The 17,687-nt window shown below is 35.5% G+C and overlaps 1 protein-coding gene across 1 annotated transcript in view; it reads right to left on the bottom strand.

The window, feature by feature from the left end:
• LOC5580175 (sodium-coupled monocarboxylate transporter 1) overlaps window positions 1–16,981 on the bottom strand; it is a 101,599-nt gene extending 84,618 nt beyond the window's left edge. The window contains exon 1 of the mRNA XM_021857731.1: window positions 16,411–16,981. The gene's annotated coding sequence lies outside the window, so the exon portion shown is untranslated. The remainder of the gene's footprint in view (window positions 1–16,410) is intronic.
• Between the last annotated feature and the right edge of the window lie 706 nt (window positions 16,982–17,687).

Genomic DNA, 17,687 nt, shown 5'->3' with positions numbered 1-17,687 from the left:
TTTGTAATTTGAAAATCATGGGTTCAAAATGTGTCCCTACTGAACAACCGATGATTCATAGTGCCCATGTTCAACCATCGCTGTGTCGACAACAGCAATTGCAGTTCTTTTTCCAACCATTTATCTTATTATCTCGACAGCACTCAGACCATGTTAGTTGTCAGCAATCATAGAATACACTGCATCGCTGATAAACAAAACTGTCGAAGTCAGTAAACCACCCATCTTTTGACGAACGGTTTTTGATGGCACAACTGGTACAACCGCTTTGAGTAAGACTTTCTGTGAAAAATAACAATTCACCCATGCCATGATTCATTCGGGCATCACTCTCCGTACCACACTTGACAACTCGCATTAGCTCAACCGATAAAAATAGTACCCGTAATCGATAAAATGGAATCAACAAAAAATCACTCATTATTGCAGATTGCAGTTGTCCGATCGGACAGTTGCAATCCCTTGTAAAACAGCATTTTGAGAGGGGCGTTATCAGCATTTCGAGTCGTGCCTCCAGGCCAACTCCGAAATCGCAAATTCGATCGCGAATTGACCTTAACACCTTCCAGCTAGCACGTGAATGGAAACCTACTGGGGTGTCCCTTTGGCTGCGTGGGCAGCAGTGGTTATCACGCTTTTGTCCAAAATAATCGAGTGATTTGTATTGTCCACTCGAACGGGTGGCGGGAAAAGATAAGCAAACCGGTTCCTCATGCAAACGCGTGACATCGATAAGAAGTACAGGCCGGTCTCGTACAATATGGTACCGACTGGTCAATGATATTTCTCAACTGAATGTGATTGAAGAACATTACGAAATATTTCATGTCTATTTTTTATTCTGTTGAAAATATTCATGTGTGCTCCCTCTTACCAATACAAAGAACGTGTTATGTCTGTCAAAACACTGGATAGTATTGAAACATGCCCTTTACGCCTATATTCGCGTCTATACAGTGCTTATTTAATAACTGTATGCATCAGGCTTAGAAGCATTAATGATGCAGTAATAGGGTTTCTATGCGGTGGAAGTGCTTTTATGATGCGTGCAATCATTTGTAGTGCTATTATAATGCCTGTTTGCATCTATGATGCTGATTTAGTCTTATTATTAGTACTTTTCATTACTTGGGTATTAGGGCGATTCAAAATTTAAAAATGTTTGAAAATCCAATCTCCCATATACTCCTTACTATCCTTAGCATAAAAATAGTGAAATGTGAAATTTTCAGCTTTCTAGATGGTGATTTAAAGGTGGCCAAAAGATAATATAGGTTTATATGGAAATTACTATGGAGAAATTTTGAGAAATGTTTCAAACACGCTAGTACTGTAATGTAAGTTGAAATTTGTCATCTCATATTGAAAACTAATTCTTCAAACCTCAATGAAGGATATTGCTGAAGAAACAAATACCATTTGAGCTATTTTTTTTGGTATTTTTGTACATGTTTACAGGGCTATAATCCCATATTAAGCTAAATAATAGCAAACAAACTCATGAATATCTTTTCTGCTATTGGTCGGATTGAATTTCTTTCTTCAGCAAATTTCTTAATTATGGTTTGAAGAATGAGTTTTTACTATAGGATAATAGGTTTGTACTTACATTATAGTACTAGCGTGTTTGGAACATTTTTCAATATTTCTCCATAGTAATTTCCATATAAACCTATATTGTCTTTGGGCCACCTTTAAGTTACCACCTAGAAAGCTGAAAATTTCACAGAACACTATTTTTATGGTAAGGATTGTAAGGAACAGATGGGAGATTGGATTTTATAACAATTTTAAATTTTGAACGGCCCTATTGGGTACTTGTCCATCTTTACAAACGGCAATAGGGCAATTATCTTAGTTTTATTTTATTTTGAATTAGAAATCTCCAGAAGAAACTTATGCTTAATCTTGCAATTCATTTCATCCGTGTTTTTTTTTCTGCAGTACATAAAACAGCAAACGAATTGATAAAAAAAAGTAAGATAACTAATCCGGTCTAATAACTTGTTGGTCCGTATCACAACCGTTAAACTTTTTAACAAGTAACAAACCATGCGATCTAATCGGTTTCATTGTGGCTATAACGATTGGAAAATTCCGTCATTAACGCGACAGTGTCCAACAGACGATCAGATCAAATTAAGGCTAAAGGGGAGAAATGCATGTTATATTTTTTGCTCTGCTACCAACCGACTCTTAGGTGACAACGCGTTTCTTCCAATTGATTGTCGTCGTGATGATTCCGGATCGCATGGCATACCAACCTATCGGGAGATAAAAATCCCAACAGGTTTTTCGGATGGTATGCCGGATGGTAAACAAACGTGACCAAACCGAAAGGCATGATTTGGCATTTGTAAACGGTATGTGATTTTATGAACGACAAATTATGCGTTTGTTATGAACGAATTGATGGAAATTTCCCTGTAAAAATAGGGCCATTCGTTGTTTGCATATTAGGTGGATGATCATTTCGGATCATCATCTTCTTCTTTTTCTTGGCATTACGACCTCAATGGGATAAACCCTGCTTCTCAGCTTAGTGTTCAATGACCACTTCCACAGTTATTGACTGAGAGCTTTTTTGGGCAAAGTTACCATTTTCACATTCGTATATCGTGTGGCAGGTACGATGATACTCTGTGCCCAGGGAAGTCAAGGAAATTTTCAAAACGAAAAGATCCTGGACCGATCAGTAATCGGACCCAGACACCTTCAGCATGGCTTTACTTTGTAGCCGTGGACTCCAACTATTTGGATTAGGAAGGCCATTGTATTATCTGTGGTGGATCACAAACAAAACTTTTAAGTGTTCCTTTCAAGTACCTATACGTATTGATTCGTAATGATTTGGTAATTGGTTTCTTTTTTCCCCAACAATATTCATCTTCTGTGGCCAAACGAGCAAAGAAGCAGGATTTCAACAATTCAACATTACGGGTGTCGCAGGTTCCAGATGCAAATAAGGAATTTTTATCGTCACGGTTATTTGTTTATTTGTTTATATATCTTTTTACTTAACCCGTTGGATGTGACAAGCATTGTAATTCCATTCTCCAAAGCGCGTAAAAACCCCGCATCTTTTCATAAATACATTTACAATTGAATGCTTTACAATTTTGCACCAATTACGAGCTATAAGTCAACATTAAAACAAAGCACGTTACGTAAAAATGGTTAGTTTTTCAACAAATGGACGATTACAACGACGTCGCACTCTCAGGCTGTCCAAGTTGGAAACATTGCTGAAAATTAAAAATTAGTGTTGATCTAGGATACTCGACTGGAAGGATTTTAACTGTGATTTTGTGGCTTTCTCAGTCTAGGGAATAAGTTTCAAAACGAAAAACGATAGACTGTTTTACCCTTGATAAAGGCCAAATACAGAGTGCCGAAACGTTGGGCAAAACATACTGAGAAAGCCACAAAATCACTGTTGAAAATTAGTAACTTAATTATTTCTAAAATAAACTTTAGGAGCGGAACTCGCCTGATTTTTCGTCCTAATATCATGATCGGTTGCGTTGCCTCCTCAAAACTGCTGCAGCAGGCACGTTGATGTCAATATATCTGTAAACTTCGTTGAACACAGTTGACATGGCACTTATTGGATCATTTTGGCCATACACCGTATTACTGGGTGTAATTGTTAAAATATCACGTTGCCGCCAAATTAGTTTAGGTGCGTAGATATTCAAACGGGACAGAATTTCAGACGAATCGAATTTTTCAGTGAGTTCTTTTGTCACAAATACCGCTTATTTGATAAATTTTCTGTTAACGAAGGTGGCAATGCCAAGAAGACGACATCGGTCCTCGTACGGTGGCAAGTTCATAGAATCACGCCACGGTCTATTACATAGAGCACGCCTTACAAATCGTCTTTGAATTGTCTATATCCTATTTATCCACATCAGTTGATATGGACACCATAAGGCAATCTGACGTTTGATCACCTTTCTATTTCCTGCACACGCACGCTTATGGATTGCTTTCATACGGGAACCGTTTCCGTATGAAAACAATAAACAAAAAATCCCAATTTGATCTTGTTGCTGGAAAAAGAAGAGTGCGATAGCCTTATACAACAGCTTAGGATTCTAATAAAGATCTTACGAGTGCACACTATAAAGATGAAGCCCAACTGTCAAGGCGTGCTACAATGATGGAAGAGTGCAAGCGTAGGGAAACGGGATTTTTGTCCGTATCTGGTTCTTGCAAATGCTATGAACGAATAGATCAGCTGTGAAAGATTAAGAGTGGGAAAATAGAAGCAAGTGAAAAATACAACTACAAAGTACAAGGAAAGGGACGGGCCTGGGATTAAACCTATGACCTTCTGCATATGATGCAGGAGCAGTAGCCATAAGACTACCAACCCCGTCTACGCTGTAGCTGAATGCTGTTGATTGTAAGTCGTCACATGACTACCCTACCCAAGTTACCAGTAGTAAGCACAATAATGCGGCATTATAACAGCATTCTATGCGCATATATGGTAGTCATTGGATGCCTGACAACCTGACTCATGCCAGAGAAAGCGAAATAGCGTGCCATTATAATGCAAAGATGTAGCCGAGCTTTTCTACACCACTATTGCCAGTTAGACCATGAACAACGTCAGTTGTTCGCGTACTTGCGACACCTGTGATGTTGGATTGTTGAAACCCTGTCCCTTTACTCTTACGGCCACAGAAGATAAATATTGTTGTGGAGAAAAGAAACCGATTTAATCACTTTTCCCAGTCATAAAATTTGCGATAGTGGTAGTGTGAATATTAATGTTTTGCTCCCTCTTACCACTATATGTAAACTTCGAACACACTAGATGTAAACTTTCAAAATACTGGATAGCAATGAAAAATGCTGTATATGCGAATATGGAGTCAATATAGTGCTTATTTCATGCATTAGGCTTAAAAGCATCAATGATGCAGCGATTGCACTAATAATAAGATTTAAATCAGCATAAAAGATGTACACGAGCATTATAATAATACTACAAATGCTGGGATCTACGACATTTTGTCGAATGACATTAAGTCGAATGACGTTTGGTCGAAAGTACGTTTGGTCGAAAAGACATTTCGTCGAATGTAAATTTGGTCGAAAAGGTTTAATTGCAACATTAATCATATTACATTTGGTCGAACCGAAATTTCGTGGAATCTAAATAGTAAGGAAACAAAGTTTTGCGTTTAGTCTCATTATTGTTGAGAGAAGTATTTTGTCGCTAATTCACAGAGTGATTGAATAACTACATTTAACCATCAATTTGTATGTGGTTATCAAATTTGTTTATTCAATTTGATTGGCCCTACTCTTCTAACATATTCATCAACCTCTTGCGTTTTGACGTTTCGTGCTACTTTTTCATTGTTCTGCGAGTTAAGATAAGCTTAACTTAAATAGAAGCGAGCCGACTTTTTTCACCTTTGTCAACTCATTTTCCATTACCTTATACATAGAATACGCACAATTATCTTGTTCAATTATTCAAAGTTTCTGCTGCAAACTCTTTTTTTCTCCCGAGGTCATCAACACCGCCAGCAAAGCCATATTAGATTGAAAAATAACATTTAGCTGAAAGTTAAAGTAATAAGACACTTCGCCATATAGATTTTTCTAAGAACAATTTTTTCCTACGTTTTAAGTCTGATTTCCGTATTCAGAAATCTTACCCACGTCCGTAAGCTGCAAGGTCCGGAATTAAAAGAAAGATCCCGAGTATTCTCTTCGAATGCTTCCATCAGATGAAGAGCAGCAATTCATTACGAAGAACATCATGTTCACATCTTTGAGTGATAAAACAGCTTGTTGAATAGTTTTTCAAAGAATGATGACATTTGAAAAGAATAATAAACTCACTATAGCTAAATATTTCAGACAATGTACAAAACTTAGAAAGCGATAATCATTTTTACCAAATAATCTTCCAATAAACCATTTTAAAATAAGCTTTCGACCAAGTATCCGTCGACTAAACGTCATTCGACCAAATGTCATTTGACGAAATATTTTAAAGCCATTCGACCAAATGTCCATTCTACCAAATGTCCCTTCGACCAAACGTCTTTCGACCAAATGTCATTCGACGAAATGTCTGAAAGCCCAAATGCTGACCTATCTAATAATAGTTATTGAACTTTTATTAGATGTGTCAGCATTTGTAGTGTTATTATAATGCCCGTGTACATCTATTATGCTGATTTAAATCTTATTACTAGTGCTAATGGTTACTAAGATGTAAGCATATATGACACATTCCACGCACATCTACGCCAAGATATCAAAATTTCAAACTCTGAAATAATTCCAAAGCTATGCAGAACATGAAAGGCAATATATTGAATTGTATAAAAAAAACATAAATTTGATTGAAAATACTATAACAAACATACCTGAAAAGCTATATAAACATGATATAATTTATTGGTGAGAAACTGAGATATTTAACAACTTTTTTTTAAAGTACTGTATCACAGTTTATCAAGTGTCATATGAATCTCTTATACGTTAAATAGGAGGGTATTTGATGGCATTATTATGTGTGGGTTAATTTGTTTTGAACGAGTAATTAATTCTTTGAAATCGTATTTTTTAAAAAAGTCACATTAATATGGTGTCGCGTTACGAAAATCGCCTAATTTTTGACATTTGATCTTAAAACGGACCATTCTTCAAAAAGTTGCACGAGGTGCAACGTTTTGGTGCCGCGTTACGTTAATTTAAACCGTAAATTTCAAGGACGAAACTACAATTTTCAAAATGCTCGTTCTCGGCCATGCCTGCACCGATTTCCGAAATTTTTAGCTTTTAGTAAGAGGAAATAGTTGCACTAGCTTTTAGCATTGATTTCACCTCGCGTTTTTGTGAGATGTGAGTATGTCTGTTTTTTTTTTTTCTAAATTTCCACTTAAAGCTGATCAAATAGCTCTGGTTTTTAAATGGACTCGTTGGCTAGTCATTCAAATCTTATCAGACAGGTATCGTTCAGTGAAGGAATAGTTTCTTACATGTTGAGGAATACTTGGCTCTGATGGTAAACAACAAGGTTCTCAGGTGGATAATCAGGATCATCAATAAAAATGGTCGATTCGTGAAAATAATCCAAGGCAGCTGCGGTTTTTTGCAAACTCATCAGAATTCCTTATTATAGAACGCAATAGATTATTCGGATGGTTCGTGGACCTAGGTGGTCACAATAACGGCATATGAAAGATCCGGTGTATCAGTAAAAATGGTTATCGCGGATTTTACAGAAAATGAGGTTGAAGCCAAGTAGTCCCATGCATGCGTGAGGCTATTCATTCCCCGTCCGACACCTTTCTGATAAAATTTGGGTCACTTCTAAAAATCAGACATAAAACTAGAGCTATTTGATCAGCTTTTAGCAAATACAAGACAAAGAAAATATAAATTTGCATCTCACAAAAACGTGGAAAGTTTCAGCCGAATTGCGTCAATGCTTAAAGCTGGTACAACTATTTCCCTTCAATAAAAGCTAAAACAATCGATTCGATATTTAATAGAAACGAATGTTTTGAAAATAGGTAGGTTCAATTTCGCCTAAAAATCAGATCTACTAACTCCTCTGTGTGGCAGAATTCCATGATATTCAGATTACTTTTTTGAGACCATAAACGTCCTCAACAATTTTGCTTAAAACATGATCTTCAAAATACTATATGGATTCGTTGAAATATTATCTGGTTCAATTACACCCCTGTGCGGCAAAACTCCGTATCCTTCAGACCACACTCTAAATATTCTCTATAACGTAGTCACAAACATCATCATCAAAAATATGAAGGGGACGGTTAACAAATTTAAACCAAAACTAAGTGCAATTACCCCACTGTACAACAGCTTTAAAGATTTTTCGATCCACCATTTGGAAGCTATTATGGTCTTCTATACAGATTTCTAAAACAATATTCTCAAAATACTGTATTGAAACTTTTGAATAATTTTGTTTATCAGATATTTACCCATTTATTAGATCCATTTACTCCACTGTGTTAATGAATTTCGGCCATTTCTGACAACCATAAACGTCTGCCTGTCGACTTGGCCGAAAGTATACATTTCAAAGTACATCGTTGAAAAGTTTACTATTTTTATATTACAATCAAATTCAATCTCTCCACCATGTGTCAAAATTGAAGATTATTTGCTCCGCCATCCGCACTCTGCGCTTTTACAACGACAATCTTGACGGAAACAGTTAATTAATTTTGGCCAGAATCGGATCAAATAACTCCACTGTGAAGCAGAATGTCAAATGTATTAAACAAAAAGAATACTAAATATACATTTTTTCCGAAACCTGAAAGCAACATATCGATTTTGTCAATAAAAATAAAAATGTTTTTTGCGTAACGCGACACCCTGTTGGAAGATAAACGTAACGCGGCGCTCTTAAAATGAAATCCATAAGATTCTGCAATTATTCAATATTTCCTTCCAGTTTGAAGTAACACTCTGGTTCTAATCAATACATAGAAGGATTGCCTAGAACATATTTTTTATAGCCCGCTGAATACATCGACTCAATTTTATTCAATCGCGCACTTTCATTTGCGTTTTCGATTTCTGAAAACTACTGTGATGGTCCAGTAGTGAATGAAACGCGCAATATCTTGTACTTAACGGCATGCATGACCAACGTTTTGAAACCGCGGGCTAAATCTCATTTACAGTGTAAGATATTTTTTGAGGTTCACATATAGATCCATTTTTGTGAAATCGAACACAATTCAGTCAATAAAAAAACTTCTTTTGGAGAAACTGAGAAAATATATGTACTTGCCGTTAGCATATCACCAAGATTCTTGCCTAGAATTAAAAGAAAATAATATGCAGGGTTCTGTCACAATTGTGCTTAGCATTGTGTCAGAATCTTGTCTAATATTTATTTTGTAATCCTGGCCAGCAAGTTGTGGAATTTATAGCTAGTATTCTATATGATTCCTGTTCAAAATCCCCCAGGGATTATGTTAATTTATAAAAATTTGATCATTATGTTCCATTTTAAGTATTTATGATGTCTAGAATACTTCTTCTTCTTCTTCTTCTTCTTCTTCTTCTTCTTTACTTCCACAGTTATTAACTGAGAGCTTTTTTGCCAAAGTTGCCATTTTCGCATTCGTATATCGTGTGACAGGTACGTTGATACTCTATGCCCAGGGGAGTCAAGGAAATTTCCATCATACAAAGATCCTGGACCGACCGGGAATCGAACCCAGACACCTTCTGCAAAGCCATGCTAAAGCCTGCTTTGTAGCCGCGGACTCTAACCACTCGGCTGAGGAAGGCTTGTAAAGGTTCTATAAGTAGGGGGGCTGGGGGCAAGAAGGACACCTCAAGATATATAGGTTCAAATCATGGTTGATTAGCACAATTTTTGAAGATTATTGCAGTGTAGGGGCAAGCTCAGCTCTTGTTCTAAATGATGTTATCAATAGATTTCAAAAATATAAGAAACACATGATGATTTGAGATTTTTGAAAATGTCCCTTCTTATGAGGTTTATAAACCAGGCACGGGGCAAGAGTGCCACTCGTATGGGGCAAGAAGACCACCAAAGCAAAAAGCCATAAATTTTGTATATTATTATTTCCCCGCCTAAAGGATAAATTGTAGAATAAGTAAAGATAAAAACTGAGGGATAAAAGTTGACTTAAAGTTAAAAATTAATTTTACGAAATTAATTTAGTTTTCATCTTATTTGACTGTAACAAAAATAGTAAACATTTTCAGAAACCATTCTGAATGTCCAAGATGGTTTATTTTGATTTTATTTAGTAGGAAACATTGATTGAATGCAATATTAAACAAGAAAAATAAAAGTCCATTTGATTTTATATGAGAAAATTGCGGTGTCCCTTTTGCCCCATAAGACATACTGTTATTATATATGTAAAATTTAATGTCAAAAGGACTTTTTCGATAAAAAATCCTCACAGCTATATTTAACAATTGAAAATCATCAATACTGTGCGGAAAAATCAATATGTTTTGTATTTATTGGGAGTCAAACCTTGTTTTCCAGTCTTACATTCTTATAATATTTCGCATATTTTGCGTTGGTGAGTTAAAGACATTTTTCTAATTTTTTGTACTAAACATTTTTAACTGAAATATTTACACAACCCTCAATTAGTACTCAATGTATACTTATCCTGCGTTAAACATAAAAAAATTGATTTGAATTACGTGAAATTAGAGGTGGCACTCTTGCCCCGGGTGTCCTTCTTGCCTCATGTCCCCCTATCTTGTCCCATACTCGAGAGAATGCTGCGTCAAGTATCCATTAAATTTTGACAGTGATATGAAAGTCTTGCCCAAGTATTTTGCATCTGTGTGAAAATCGCCTAGGATTTTTTTTTTTCAAAGAATAAAGTTAGTAACCATTCTAATCTCTGACACTAGGTAACCTTAGGATTGATCCATGTATGACCAATTGTCAAAATGCCCATTTTTGGCGTTATGAAATTTGTGAATGAATCCTTACTCTTCGTTTCGAGTCTCTGAAACGAGAGATGTCAAAATTTCATAGCACGAGCCAAAGAAAAAAAAGGTTTGTTTAATTTATATACTCTCACTTTCTTCTTATGTCCCTCATCGTAGTTATTTTTTGGTTGAATGATCAAGATTCGAACTGCAAATCATCATGTTTCCGAGGCCCCTTACGTAGGAGTTTAATAACCCGGAATGACCTCCCACAGCCCTCCCGATGGCTTTTATAATGTGTTTAGTATTTTTGTGCTGTTTCTGTTATCTTACAATGGTTCTGAATAAGCTATTGTTGAGGTAGCTTATATACCTCAAATTAATTGGAAACGATTCATAAGTCCATTCTCTGCTCATATGGTTGACTTTAAGTCAGAGTGGACCAAGTACAAAACTTGGGAAAATTGGATTATTTTTTCAAAAGATACGAAATTACCTTACCTCCACTTCACTTTGATCAAATTTGATGAATTCTGTAAACTGCGAGAAATATGTAACAAATTTACTACACTGAAATGAATTTTATTGTAGAAACAACTGAATCCATGGTAAAATTAAAAACTGCATCAACGATTTTCAACCGACTACATTGAGCTGTTAACTAGTCAACATCACTACACAAGAAAATATATTCGGTATATTTAACCAGCATTGCAGTATTTATGACTAGAAACATTCTTTATTTGATAAGTTTGGCATTACACTTTTGACCACACTTTCTTGTTCGGTGGGTGTCACGGACTGAAATACAATGCTTTGTAGTGGATGCTACAATGGACATGGTCACATTTACTTTTGTAGTCGGTTGAAAATCGTTGATGCAGTTCCTAATTCTACGATGGATTCGGTAGATTATACAACAAAATTCGTTTGCGTGTATTGATGATCAATTAAAATCGATAAAAGTATGCAGTCAGAGTGCCATAACAGCGAAAATGATCAGCGCGCTGAGGAATGCGTGAAAATGAAAGGCATTTTAAGTGATTTGTCTGATGTTTCGACATCGAAGAATTCTTCGTCTCATCCATTTATAGAAGTCCATAAATGTTACTTAATTCGTTGCATTTCATTTTGATTTTTGACCATATTTTGGACGCCCTGGGCCATTTTTCTGCAAAATTTCCAGTTTAAATCGAATAACCAACTCAATTCGCGTGCCATTTGGATAGATAGGACTGCATTTGCATCAACCGTTTGTACTTAGAAAATGTGTTTATTTTATCTGAAATTAATTTAATTTAATCGGTTTATTCATGAAGCCGTCACAACACGTTATACACAGAAATTAGAGCCGTCAGAAAATTTTCAAATGTAAACAAAAACTTTTTTCATATTGAGCATTTTGCACCTCATTAGACTACTGTGCAGAAAATTTATGCACAGTGAACATTTGCACACCTTACACGTACAGTATTGGACAAACAACTTTGGTATGCTAGATCTCAGTTATTTATGAACCGTATTGAATGAAATTTTCACAGAACATCAGATATAACTTGAATTTTAACATATATTTTTGAATATTTTTTTTTCAATCACGAGTTTTTAAATAATAACGGTTCAACTAAAATGTAATTTTCGACGAAAAATTCAAAACTGTTTATCTCAAAGTCGGATAGCCCTACACAAAAACAATCTTCAGCAAACTTGTTCATCTCGTTGAAATCTACAACTTTGCAGAAGATACCATGAGGCTATTTCTTCAATATGTTTAGTTATGTCGTTTATAAAAAATCGTCAAAAAATTCATTTTAGTCAAACCGTTACTGCTTTTAAACTTTTAATTGGAAAAATCACTCAAAAACATATGTTAAAATTCAAGTTATGTCTGATATTCTGTCAAAATTTCATTCAAATCGGTCTATAAATAACCGAGATATAGCTTACCAATGCTGGTCATTTTGAATGGAAAATCGAAAAAGTTGCACATGTTTTGTCAAATACTGTGAGTTTGACAGCATGCTTGGATACTAACTTTTTTTGTCTATGTTTTGTTTTTTTGCGCCAAAAATGACACTCAAGCACCTCCATGCAACGCATTTCGTATTATTTTTTTCTTTTTGTATTAGCTGTAGTAATCGAAAGACCCCCATCCGCCTTCTTCAGCGTTATGAAATTTGCGAATAAGCCCTAACATAATTAATTTATCCACTGGTAAATTCAATTCATGCGGTCCAGAAATGCAACCCGAATATTGCCAAAAACACCACCGAAAGAATGATACAGTTCCCAGTGCAGAATTAATACCTTAGATGACGAGTTAAATTCGTTAGTCAACGTGGAGTATTTCGGTGAACCGTTAGGCAACGACGTAGATCAAGTTGTTGAAAATTCTTCCGTTATGATGAATGCCGAATTGCTAAACGATTACGTCCTGAATCTGCGGGAAACAGATCTGATACTGGATCTGATTTAGGTGATTGTATCATTTTGGATCCAGCAAACAATATCTTCTCAAAGCAAAACTTCCCTGTGAGCTTTACGGCTGCTGGCTATTGGCCGTTCGCGCTTTTAAGGACCATGAAGAAGGAACAATATAGAAGAAGTCTGTTCGTGGCGTGTTGCTGACCATACGGTGGACACTTTTTTACATCAATGATGATTGCTTTCTAATAAACATAACCATGAAGAAGTTTTCATGCAATCTATTCGACTGCTTCTAATTACTTTGAAACGTCATAAATAGTTGAATGCATACTGATTTGAGTAAGTGTGCAAATTGTACCCAGCACAAGAACAATTTCATTAGAATCTAAAAATTCGTGCAATGGTCAATATTTCTGAATTGAAAACGTAGAGTTTCTTCAGTTTTCCATTGTCAATCGATTGATTAGACTATGGGAAAGCATATTATACAACCAATGTCGTGGACTTTGTCGCCAAATGATAAAAAATGCCGGGGTCCAATATATATACTTTGATTGTCGAAAATGTATTGGTGTGTATAAAATAATAAAAAATAGTACTTTACAATTCGATTATTTTCGACGTTTTTTGGATCCTACATAACCGTATGTTCATTTTAATCTCATAGATAAAGTGTTTCTCTACATTTTGGCATGTTTTTTGACTTGGTTTCGCTGTGCAATTAACTAATTGGGACAAAAAACTAAAATCACTTCCCTAAGGGATCCAAAATACGACCTTTACCCTATTGTTTGAAAGAAACACAAAGATGTGTAGGAATATTGAACCCAAAATGCCAAATTTAATCATCGGTCATAATAGATTTGTTTTGGTTAAATCATGATATGAACGTCATGACACTAAGCCGTTCATAAACATTGGCAGCCGTTGTATACGGCGTTATTTACCCATATAAGGCTACTTTCAGGGCTTGAAAGGGCTGTGCCTAAAGGCTTTAAAAAATGTCCTTTAATGCTAGTTGGCACTGGAAAGCCTTTGAACGGCTCAAAAACCGCTTATAACAGTGCTCAGTGGTTACCTGGATGATTTAGATTAGTGAAGAAGCTATACAGCTATAATAAAGAGCTAAAACGTGAGTTCAACCCGCATTCTAAAGTACCGTAATTCGGGGTATCATTGATCAGCGGGGTAACATTGATCGGAATGACCCGTCTCCTAAAAAGTTCGTATCGCCATTTATTGATGGAACATTTCCAAATCATGAATGGAGCTTCTCTTTCTTATATTCATAAGCTAATGAAAGTGAAGATTTTTGCGTAAATTGCGTTTACCTTTTGCGTAAATTTGTCAACTTTTCGAAACAATTATTTCAATGGGTAGGGATGATACTACTGAACATTCATGTATCACACAAGTTCTGCTAACGATATGTGGTTCTTACTGAAAATGGCATCGCCGAAAACGATTCCGTTGTCAAAACTTTCATAAGTATGCTCAATTAGGCAACATTAACGAAATACTGTAAAGAATATAGAATTCCCTTAAGAAATTGCCTATCTTTAGGCGTATTCCGTGATTCGAGGTGTTTTTAATTTCAAAATAACTCAAAAAGTAAATGACTTGTAAGCGTTTGGCCTTCATGTTTGGCTTCGGGGCCATGATTTGAGTAAGTAATGACATTTTCAATATTACCGAACATCGTTCACATAGGTGATCAATGTTACCCCAAATCAGCTTAATCAAAAAATCACTGAAAACATTTTTTTAAACATGCTTAAATCTTTCAAAAAAGAAAATGCTGTATATAGTATCGAGCTATGGGTGGCAGTACTTGTTTTAAAAATATAAAATTTGCAACATTTGCATTTTCAAACAAAATATTTGAGAAATATTCAAAAAAATGATCAATGTTACCCCGGATCACGGTATTAATTAAGCTCTTTGAATCGTTTTTTTTTATGAATCTCATACTTTTCAAAACATGTATCGTAATCCGGGGTAACATTGATCATTTTTAAAACATTTCCAAAAACTTTTATTTGAAAATGCAAATGTTGCAGGTTTAATATTTTTTAAACAAGTACTGATAATCCAATCCAATTCTACTCATTTCAGTTCCTTTTCAATTTAAATTATTTTTCTCAAAAAAAAAAAAAAAATCTGTGGAAATTGTTTTTTATAAAAACATTGTTGCTCCAGAAGTAACTTGATTTTTTTTTTCAAATTGATCATGCTTTGAAAGACAAATCCTTTTTGAAAACAAAAATATATAGATTGTCAAATTTTTCAGCTAATCAAGAGCTTAACATTATGCTAGTAAATAACTAAAACAGCGAGAAACAAACTTAAAATATAAAATAAATTGTTCACTTGTTTTAGAGAACAACGAAAGAAGAAATTTAGAAATCAGTTTACTACATAGTTTTCTGCATGGTTGACGTAAAGTTCGTTGACGTCAAGCATAGTTATTGACGTAATTCCCATTAAGCTAGTATGATGTTACGTTCTTCTACTAATCACAGTGTCGCAATATTCGTGCTGTGAAATTGACGTCATTAGAATAAATTATATTAACAATGCGACTATCAAAAACACATAGATGAAAAAAATCTTCATCGCTCAAAAAGGGATGAAAACGTTCTCCCCTCCATTAATCCAACTTATGTGACTTTATTGAAATCGACACTGAAAAACCGACTAAAGTAATGGATGTGGTAGAAGTTGTATGAGTTTTACATATTCTAACGAATTACTTTAAATTTCATAAACTGTTATGTTCTTATGAATCGTTATCGAGACTTCCAGCACATATTTTGAAGTAATTGTTAAAATTTTCTGCTTCTCCACTTGGTGTTGAATCAACACTACCACAGTTGTTAACTGAAGGCTATATTTGCAAAAGTTGCCATTTTCGCTTTCATACATTGTGTGGCAGGTATAATGGTTCTTATGCTCAGGAAAGTCTAGAAAATTTCAACGACGAAAAGGTGCTGCGTCGACCAGGAATCAAACTCAGAAAGCTTCAGCATGGTTTTGCTTTGTAAACGCGGACTTTACCACTAGCCCAAGAGAGGCCCACTAGCAGTATTCGCTGGGTAAACGTGAGAAGTACATTTGACAGAAACAGACTTTCTCAGTTGAGAGATTCATATCCAATGGAATCATAGAACCTCAAATTAAAAAAAAATAAAAACTAAAGAGTTGTCAATAATTTGAGAATCTGTCTTAATCATTTCTAAAAACAATCCCGATGAATAAGTAAAACCTTTTGGCATTTTTTGCTAAGTGCACTCCAAACTCCAAAGAATACACACTCTAGTGTACAGTAAATGGTATAAATGGTATAGTACTAAATTCGAGTTTCATTCATTTATTTATAGGTTATCCACTAAACAGCTCAAAAATTTATCAGTGGGTCTTAGTTATAAATCTTTTAATTCAAACAATCTCATAGCATCCTCATCTCTTATCCAGTTATATATCTCTGCTTCCCCCTCCATTTTTGATTATAATAATGAATGATCTTACCTTTATGAATATTTTATATTTGATTTGTTGTCTTCAGTAAAATGCTTTTCTACTAAAAGAATGCACATAAAACATAATCTCTAGCATTTGCTTTCAACAACTTTGCAGAACATTTAAAAAATTATCACCGCAAATAAAGCACAACCCATGCACTTCTGATTCATTGACCGACTTTTTCTTTATCTTGAGTTTCTTCTTTCGCCTTTCCTTTGGCAGCCAACGATGTCGAAAAACCGGAATTGTCACGTAACACAGTACAGGCGATACAGGGCAGCTCACACACCACTAATTTATTCTAGTTCTGTTATCTCCCAAACGTTAGGCTGTTTCTAACAATGGTAACTGCAAACTTCCCGCCAAAAATGCGCCTCACTGGTATCGACACTTGGAACTCGGTTTGAAAAACGCCCGTGTTTATCACTGCACGAGAGATTCGCGATCGTTTTTCACACTACTGGTACAAATCACGCCCAAAACTGCAATTGGCCGGTCCGAACCAAATCTCCGCCTTTTCGGAAGTGACGAACTCGCGTGTGTGTGCTTTCCGTTGCAGGTCCAGTCTGCGACTGTTTCTGCTTTGGTGGTTCAGCGTCTAGAGGCGGACAGGCAACACAGCATGGTTTGGCCGATGCGATGGAAGGCAAGCGTGGTGATCTCGAATCTAGTGCAGCACTATTTTACCCTGTGGTGTCACCGAGACTGGAGGAACGTAAACTATACTCGTATAGGTACAACTACTCAGTGCCCGGACGAGTATAGAAGTCGATGTACTCGCAACAATGTTCGGTTCTGTACTAGCTTATCGGTGGCCCTTTGGCGTGGTAGGGCTGACTGTCTTTACGTAACAGAGGCGAAGGAAGGCAATATGTTGCTCGAATCTTCTATGCTGGGGGAGATATAAGAGAATGAGGTGATTTTTCGGTTATGAACTTAATACATATTTGAACATAATACATTCCTCCGTCAATGCCAGAATTGACTCACACCACTTTTTCATTTTTTTATATACTTTTCTTAGAAAAAGTCTTAGAGTAAAAGTCCAATTAAGATATTTTGTTTTAATTTTTTTTTTGGTTCTCATTTGGTTCTCAATTCATAAAACGTTTTTAATAGGTTTTGCAGATTCTGCCATATGATTTCCATAACAGAATCTCAAGTACATTGAAACCATCCTCTCCTCGCGTTTTTAAGACAGATTAAGAGTTTAAGAAGTCGTATATGATAAAAGAATAATTTTCCGCTTTCCATTTTGGTGTTGCAATGCCTTTTGCTTCAAC

This window comes from Aedes aegypti, chromosome 1, assembly GCF_002204515.2.
Source record: "Aedes aegypti strain LVP_AGWG chromosome 1, AaegL5.0 Primary Assembly, whole genome shotgun sequence".
Classification (NCBI taxonomy): domain Eukaryota; kingdom Metazoa; phylum Arthropoda; class Insecta; order Diptera; family Culicidae; genus Aedes; species Aedes aegypti.
Note: the sequence above shows the minus strand (reverse complement) of the source record. Positions and strands in the feature narration are given on the sequence as shown.